Raw genomic sequence first — 8,132 nt, forward strand, 5'->3', positions numbered from 1 at the left:
AAGTGAGTATTTAATACTATGGGTAAAGCAGGAAGAAAATAATTGTCTTATCTTGATATGCGAAAAATGACATGTAAAAATGAAAAACTATTTTTGAAATATTAGACAAGTAAAAGTAAACGGAGAGAGTAGAAGGATTAACTCGTCTTTTAGCTCATAATCTAATAGGCGACGGTTTCAAAAGGAGGAAGCTCAACGGTTATAGACTTATAGTCAATGTCAAGAATACCTGTTATAAATTCTTATTATCTATCTTTGGTGGAGTTTGGACGATAAAAAGTTTTTATAAATATTTAGAAAAAATTCTGAAGAAGTTTTGCCAAATAAAGAATATATTTTGAAACTCTTTTCTTTTTAGTCAGTCCAAAAGACATGACATCTTATCATATTTAATAGCAACTCAACTTTAAACTTCTCATTTTATCCTTAATGAAATGATTTATAGTCGCAAAATACCCATGACTTATATTAAATAGCAAGTCTTAAATTTCGTGCCCAGTTAAACACCTTCACACAAAATGGGACTGAGAGAACCTATTTGAAGAGTCAAATAACTCTTTCTTTGACTACAATTTCAAACATAGATTTTTAAGTATTTTATAATAAAATTTTACATATTTGAAAACTAAATAAAAAGTACAATAAGCCTACATAATCAATAATTCACAATATATAAAAGAGTTGGAGAAAATCGTAGTAAAAGAAAGAATTGTTCGATTCCCTGAATAGATCAACCCTCGTATAAACTAGGACGGAGGGAGTTCTTTCTATTTTAAAGAAGTTTTATGATGTTAACAAAGTTAGATTATCATACACCGACGTCAAATTACTAATGCTCATCCTTTTAATTTGTACTACTAATAGTTCTGAAAGCTATTTTTTATTCTGCATTATACAAAATGTTTTTTCTGCCTCTTTTTTATTTTATTTTCAGAAATGTTTTCCAAAATTCTTATTCAAATCTAACTCTCTAGTCTCTATTTAAAGGCTCTCACACGCTCTTCATCTTCTCAACACATCAAAACTGCTTTCCACCTGCAAAACCTCTCTCTCTAACTCTTGAAAAAGTTCAAAAAATGTTAAATGAACACTCAATACTTTTCATTCCTTCAACAAATGTGTTTTCCACCTATGAGTTTCTCTTCTTCTTTCTTCTCTTCCTTGTTATATTCACCTTTTGGCTCACCCCTGGTGGACTTGCATGGGCTTTACACAAGTCTCGGGTCATATCCCAACTCGCCAATATTCCTGGACCTTCGGGTCTACCCGTTCTCGGACTCATCTTTACCTTCACTGGTAATTCTTTCACACAGACTCCTCGCAAAGCTATCAAAAAGCCTTAACGCTATGCCTTTAATGGCTTTCTCCGTTGGATTTGTTGTGAAAAATTGAGTTTAATATCTCAAAAAGAATATTGTAGAAATTCATTCTATTTACACCAAGTTAATGAGTCTTTAATATGTCAATTATTGTTTATCCAAATTCTAACATGTTATTGGCATTTGTGGGACAAATATTCAAAACCATAAAAAGCCTTGATTAGCCAGTTCTAACGTTTGTTTTTCAACAATAACAGGCCCTCGAATTAGCTTTTATTATGTGATAATATTCTCACTAATCACCAGCCTTTATTGTCTTCATTATTTAGCCTTTTTACTGTCCATTGATTTCATATAGCCGTTGGAGTATTCAACCATCTTATGGGTGGTTTTCTGATCTATATATTAACACAAGTCGTCTTCATTTTAGATGAACAATTTGAGACAAAAGCTTCCTCATATAATATATTTGGTATTGCTGAGTTTGTATAAGAGAAATCTTTGTTAGATTCTGGCTCCTAGTTTTGTACTAGACGAGCTTGTTGAATCCTGAGGGATACACCCATACCGGGTGAAATATCCTTAAGGACAGTGCCATTGGCATGCCTCAAGCTACGAAGAATTCTCTACAATTGTTCGTGATCAAGTATTTTTTCCTCAAGCTTAGAAGAAGTTCCTACAAGTGTTCGTGTTGAAGAGAAGTCATTATAAGTGTTCGTGATGAAGAGAAGTCCCTACAACTGTTCGTGATGAAGTATTTTCCGTAAAATTTCCAACAATCTTAAGGATATTTCATGTTATGCTCTTACGGGAAATTAAAAGAAAATAACTTAGTACAATCTGTCTAAGTTACAGGTATGTTTCTAAATTATAGTATAATGGAAAATATATGATCTAAAAGTAAAGTAGCAATGATTTTGAAATGATTAATTTATACTTTTATTTGAAACTTTTAAGTTGTGCTTGGATAGTAGTTTTAGTGATTATCTTCTCTAAGATTTAATATTGAGTTGTGGGGCAGATTTCTAGTGTAAAAATTATAAGTGGGTTTATCATGATGTTCTACAAGTTTGAGATTTTTTGGTGAACATTTTTATATTGGATAATATAGACTCTGAAATTAATCATATTTTTTTTGTCTTAGTCATTTGGGTCAACAAAATTCTGAATACAATGAATTGGTTTTGGGTTTGTGATGAATTTGTGTTGTTGTTATATTATTTTAGGTAGCTCTTAAATAATGTCCAAGCCATTTGAATATTTGTGGATAATCTATATTTGAGGTGGTAAGATGAGTGCAAAGATATGTATAATAATATGCATCTATATGTTGTGATAATTTTTTGAAAAGTTGGCTTGAAATTGATGTTTATCTTTATAGATTAATTATGGTTCAAGAATTTGTAGACCTATCTTTGAGATCTGTGTTTGTATAAGTTGTCTTCTTTGCACATTGAAGAGATTTGGTAAATTTAATTTAGGCTTTAAAATTATCTTGCTTGATAATTTGGATGAAGAAATGTTGAATTATGACAAATTTCTTTTTCTACAAATGTGAGATATTTATATGGAAATTTTACTTTGGTCCTAATGTTTTTTTTATGAGAATGATGCTGGACAAAGTTAACTTCATGTGTCAAATGATATGGTATTGATCAGATTCTGCAACACTAATAAAGAAGGTTTTGATGGGAATAATTATTATTTTGTGTGTGACGAACTATGTCATCATGTTCATCAATGTAGAGAAGATTCGGAGAATGATAATCCCGCTAATTAAAAATAATTTTGGTTAAGCGGATGATATATTTATTGTGGTCAAATCTCGAGCGAATCTTGTGGCTAATGTAAGATATTGGCTGTTAGATGACTTTGATACTACTAATCATATTTGTGCAAGTAAAGTTAATTTTGAGTTCTACACTCAAGTTGAAGAACAAGAAAAATGATTTACTTATGTTGGTGATTCAAGAACTATTCAAGATCTTAGAATTTAAAAAAAAAAAAAATCTTATTAAAACTACTTTTGAAAAATATTGGTGTTATCAATGGAGTGAATACTCTATTTGAAGATGATGAGGTTGTTTCCAAATTGTGGACAATAAGTATTTGTATTATGATTTATATTTCCTTACTATTTAAAAAAAAAAAACTTTTAATATCGATACTTATTTTTCTCATATTGTTTTCTTAAAAATATTTATTGATGATGACATATTGTGAGTATAGCTATTTGGGTGAGTTATATTATTAGCTTGTTATTTATAAGATGAAATGTTTTATGAGAATTAGTAATACTACTTGTGAGGTTATGAAAGTATTGTTCCCCTATTTTAAATACTTTGAAAATGTGGGGGTTACGGTGTTATGAGGCATGAAAGTCTTTACTTTGAAATTTTTGAAATTATGGGGGTCATGATACCTTACTAGAGTTATTTTGAGAGAATGTTTTAAAAGTGATAATATTTTAGTCGGTCTTGTTATTCAAAATGTTTTTGAAAAAAAATAAAAAAATTATGGTGATTATTTCTTTTCTCAGTACATGATTTTGAAAAGAACCAACTGATGGATAAGTGTTATAGTGAATTAATATTTGATGTACTAGAGAGGATACAATGATGCTAAGTGGATCTCAAAATCCACTAGTGAGTATGTGTTTACCCCTTGTGGGGGTGTAATAGTTAATATGAAAATAAGCCAAGTAGACCATAATGAAATATGAGTTTATGGTTTGAAGTTGGCTAGTGATGAGGTTAAGATACTTCTTAGTGAGTATTGAGGTTGGAATAAAACCAACATGTATATATTGTGGTTGCCAAACAACATTAGTTGTGTGAGAAAATAATTTCTTAATAGCGCTATTGTGAGATGTGATAGTTTTTATAATTGTGTGAAGTCTGAGATGAATTTGGCCGATTCACAAGACTAAAAGAAACATCGAGGGGAATGAGACTTTTGTCATTTGAGAAGATTAACAATGATGGTAACCCAACCTATGTGATTGGAGATCCCATGAATTAGGTTCATATGGGTAATAAAAAGTCATTAGTTGATCAAAAGTGCACTATTAAACTATGTCCCTTCCTATGGTGTGTGAATATAGTGCAAATCTGCAAGGCAAAGTGAGGTTGAGCTATAGACTCTTAATCCATTACCATATCTTTTATAGGTGGTGTATTGCTCTGCAGAATACACTTGATGGGTGGACCTATATGAGTGTGGAGTGGTGCCGCTTCTATGAAATTGTGACGGATTTCTAGAGCACTCATGAATATCAGGACACGCGCATGGCCTCTTAGCGCAAAACCACGATAACGACAAAGATTGTGCGAGTATAATGTGATAGAATAAGACCCTGGCTTACAAATGAATTCTTGGTTCATAGAAGTTCTAAACTTCACCAATTGTTCTGTAAGTTAATCTTATTTTATCTAGGTCTGGTTCATAGTCTACGAGACACCAAATTCGACGCATTGTACTCATATGTGAAAACCCAGCAAAACGTCTTATTTTATTCTATTTCTTTTATTCTTTTTGAGATAGTGGGGGATTGTTGTGAAAAATTGAGTTTAATATCTCAAAAAGAATATTGTAGAAATTCATTCTATTTACACCAAGTTAATGAGTCTTTAATATGTCAATTATTGTTTATCCAAATTCTAACATGTTATTGGCATTTGTGGGACAAATATTCAAAACCATAAAAAGCCTTGATTAGCCAGTTCTAACGTTTGTTTTTCAACAATAACAGACCCTTGAATTAGCTTTTATTATGTGATAATATTCTCACTAATCACCATCCTTTATTGTCTTCATTATTTAGCCTTTTTACTGTCCATTGATTTCATATAGCCGTTGGAGTATTCAACCATCTTATGGGTGGTTTTCTGATCTATACATTAACACAAGTCCTCCTCATTTTAGATGAACAATTTGAGACAAAAGCTTCCTCATATAATATATTTGGTATTGCTGAGTTTGTATAAGAGAAATCTTTATTAGATTCTGGCTCCTAGTTTTGTACTAGACGAGCTTGTTGAATCCTGAGGGATACACTCATACCGGGTGAAATATCCTTAAGGACAGTGCCATTGGCATGCCTCAAGCTACGAAGAATTCTCTACAATTGTTCGTGATCAAGTATTTTCCTCAAGTTTAGAAGAAGTTCCTACAAGTGTTTGTGTTGAAGAGAAGTCATTATAAGTGTTCGTGATGAAGAGAAGTCCCTACAACTGTTCGTGATGAAGTATTTTCCGTAAAATTTCCAACAGGATTTACGCGTTTTATCATTTCCAGCGAACCGGATACTGCTAGAGAGATTCTAAACAGTTCTGCTTTTGCTGATAGGAGTCTGCATGTGAACTTTTGTTTCATAGAGCAATGGGTTTTGCTCCTTATGGAGAGTATTGGAGGAACTTGAGAAAGATTTCAGCTACACATTTGTTTAGTTCTAAGAGAATCGCGTGTTTTGGAGAGTGTAGAAGAGAGATAGGTTGTAATAAGGTGAGTGATATTAAAAGGTTGATGGAGACACAAGGGGAGGTTATGCTGAAAAGGGTTATGCTGAAAAGGGTTTTGCATTTTGGATCTTTGAATAATGTGATGAGTAGTGTTTTTGGGAAATGTTATAATTTTAGAATGGATGAGGATGGAAAAAGACTTGAGTCTTTGGTATGTGAAGGTTATGAGTTACTTGGGATATTTAATTGGACAGACCATTTTCCTTTTTTGGGGTGGTTGGATTTGCAAGGGGTTAGAAGAAGATGTAGAGATTTGGCTGTTAAAGTTAATATCTTTGTTGGGGAAATAATAGTAGACCATAGGGTTAAAAGGTCTGAGAATAATGTTGTTGATGATAGAGGTTCATCGGATTTTGCTGATATCTTGCTTGATTTGGAGAAAAATAATACTCACTGACACAGACATGATCGCTGTTCTTTGGGTAATTCTCCCTTTAATTAATTTGTTTGATTATATTTTTAATTTAACTTCTATATATACACTTTGAATTACCTAATAGAAATAAGTATATGATCATAATTTGTAACTTGAAAAAAAAAGAAAGCGGAATACTATGTTGCAATAAGTTAAAAATACACTTTTTACCCGTGTAATTGAATTCCTAGCATCTGATCTAGTGCTTGGTTAATATTTTTTGTTGTGATTACGGGTGCATGTGGCAAATCTATGATATTATACTCCGTGATATATTGTTGTGCATGTTTTATTCGTTAGTTCATTCTCTAGGCATATTGTGGAACATGCCTCTTTTCCTGTCTTTTTATATTTTCTACTAGTGCTGTCATTTCTTGTCTTTTATCCATATATTCTGTTGTTTACTATCTGATTCTTCTGCTGGAACATATCTGTTAGTATAATTCTCCTTTTTGTACCTAAGATATAAAGAATCTGAGCACTTACTTTTATCTTTAACTTAATTACATCACGGGAGTAGTAGTATTGATATTTCATATATAGTAATATTATTATTCTTTTTGCTGATATATGTCCCTTGTCATAACACTGTTCTGTCCCTTTACTTTAACCAATACATGTCCCTTTCTTTTATCAGGAAATGATCTTCAGGGGGACAGCTACTGTTGCAATCCTTCTAGAGTGGATTCTTGCAAGGATGGTGTTACATCCAGATATACAAGCCAAAGCTCAACAAGAAATAGATAATGTTGTAGGAACTAATAATAGAAGCGTATCTGATTTGGAATTGCCTAAATTAACCTATCTTCAAGCTATAGTGAAAGAAACATTTAGAATCCATCCACCAGGTCCCCTTCTATCTTGGGCTAGACTTGCAATCCATGACACATTTGTTGGTGGTCAACACTTTATCCCAGAAGGAACAACAGTCATGGTGAACATGTGGGCTATCACTCATGACGAAACGATTTGGCCACAATCTGAAAAGTTCATTCCAGAAAGGTTCTTGAAAGAAGATCTGGCTATCATGGGTTCTGATCTTAGGCTGGCTCCATTTGGTTCTGGAAGGAGAATGTGCCCTGGCAAAGCAATGGGGCTTGCTACTGTTCATCTTTGGCTAGCTCAGTTGCTTCAAACCTTCAATTGGGTTGCTTCAGATAATGGTGTGGATTTGTCTGAGTGCTTGAAGTAGTCCATGGAAATGAAGCACCCCTTAGTTTGCAAAGCTATACCTAGTGTTTCTTGAAGTGCCTTGGATTCTTTTATAATGTTATGTGATCTCAATCATATGATTCTAGACCTTTAAATGGGGAGATTGGAGGCATCTATTATTATATATGTTTATAAGAATGATAATGTAGTGCTGAAGTGCACCGTGGTACATAATTTGTTGGTTGGCTCTGTGTCACGACCTAACCCCGTAGGCCGTGACTGGCGCCCGAGTTGAGCACCCAAACGTACCTATCCATATCGAATCACATACAAATAGCATATACGGCCATAAATACTATATGCCGTCTCAAACTATATCAAACTATTTCGAACACATCTCAACGCAACCGTATGCGGATATATATATATCAAAAGCCGACCAGGCTATCAAATGGCACAACGGCCCCAAAACATATACAAAATGTACGCCGACAAGGCTGCCATAGCGAATAAGATCATACAACCACATCTGAACAGAAGTAGGCACACACACCCACAAATATCTCTACAGACCTCTAAACAGACCAACCTAAACATATGACGGGACAGGGCCCCGCCGTACCCCTGAACAAATATATACATACACAGCGAACGAATATATACCAAAATATATGCTCTGAAATGAGAAGAGCACTCCAAACGGCAGAAGAGGGTGTCCTAGACTGG

The 8,132-nt window shown here is 33.3% G+C and overlaps 1 pseudogene; it reads left to right on the plus strand.

Annotated features, from left to right (window-relative positions):
* Positions 1 to 1,045: 1,045 nt before the first annotated feature.
* Positions 1,046 to 7,500, plus strand: LOC132602312 (cytochrome P450 78A5-like; annotated as a pseudogene).
* Positions 7,501 to 8,132: the final 632 nt, after the last annotated feature.

This window comes from Lycium barbarum, chromosome 7 (assembly GCF_019175385.1).
Source record: "Lycium barbarum isolate Lr01 chromosome 7, ASM1917538v2, whole genome shotgun sequence".
NCBI classification, from domain to species: Eukaryota; Viridiplantae; Streptophyta; class Magnoliopsida; order Solanales; family Solanaceae; genus Lycium; species Lycium barbarum.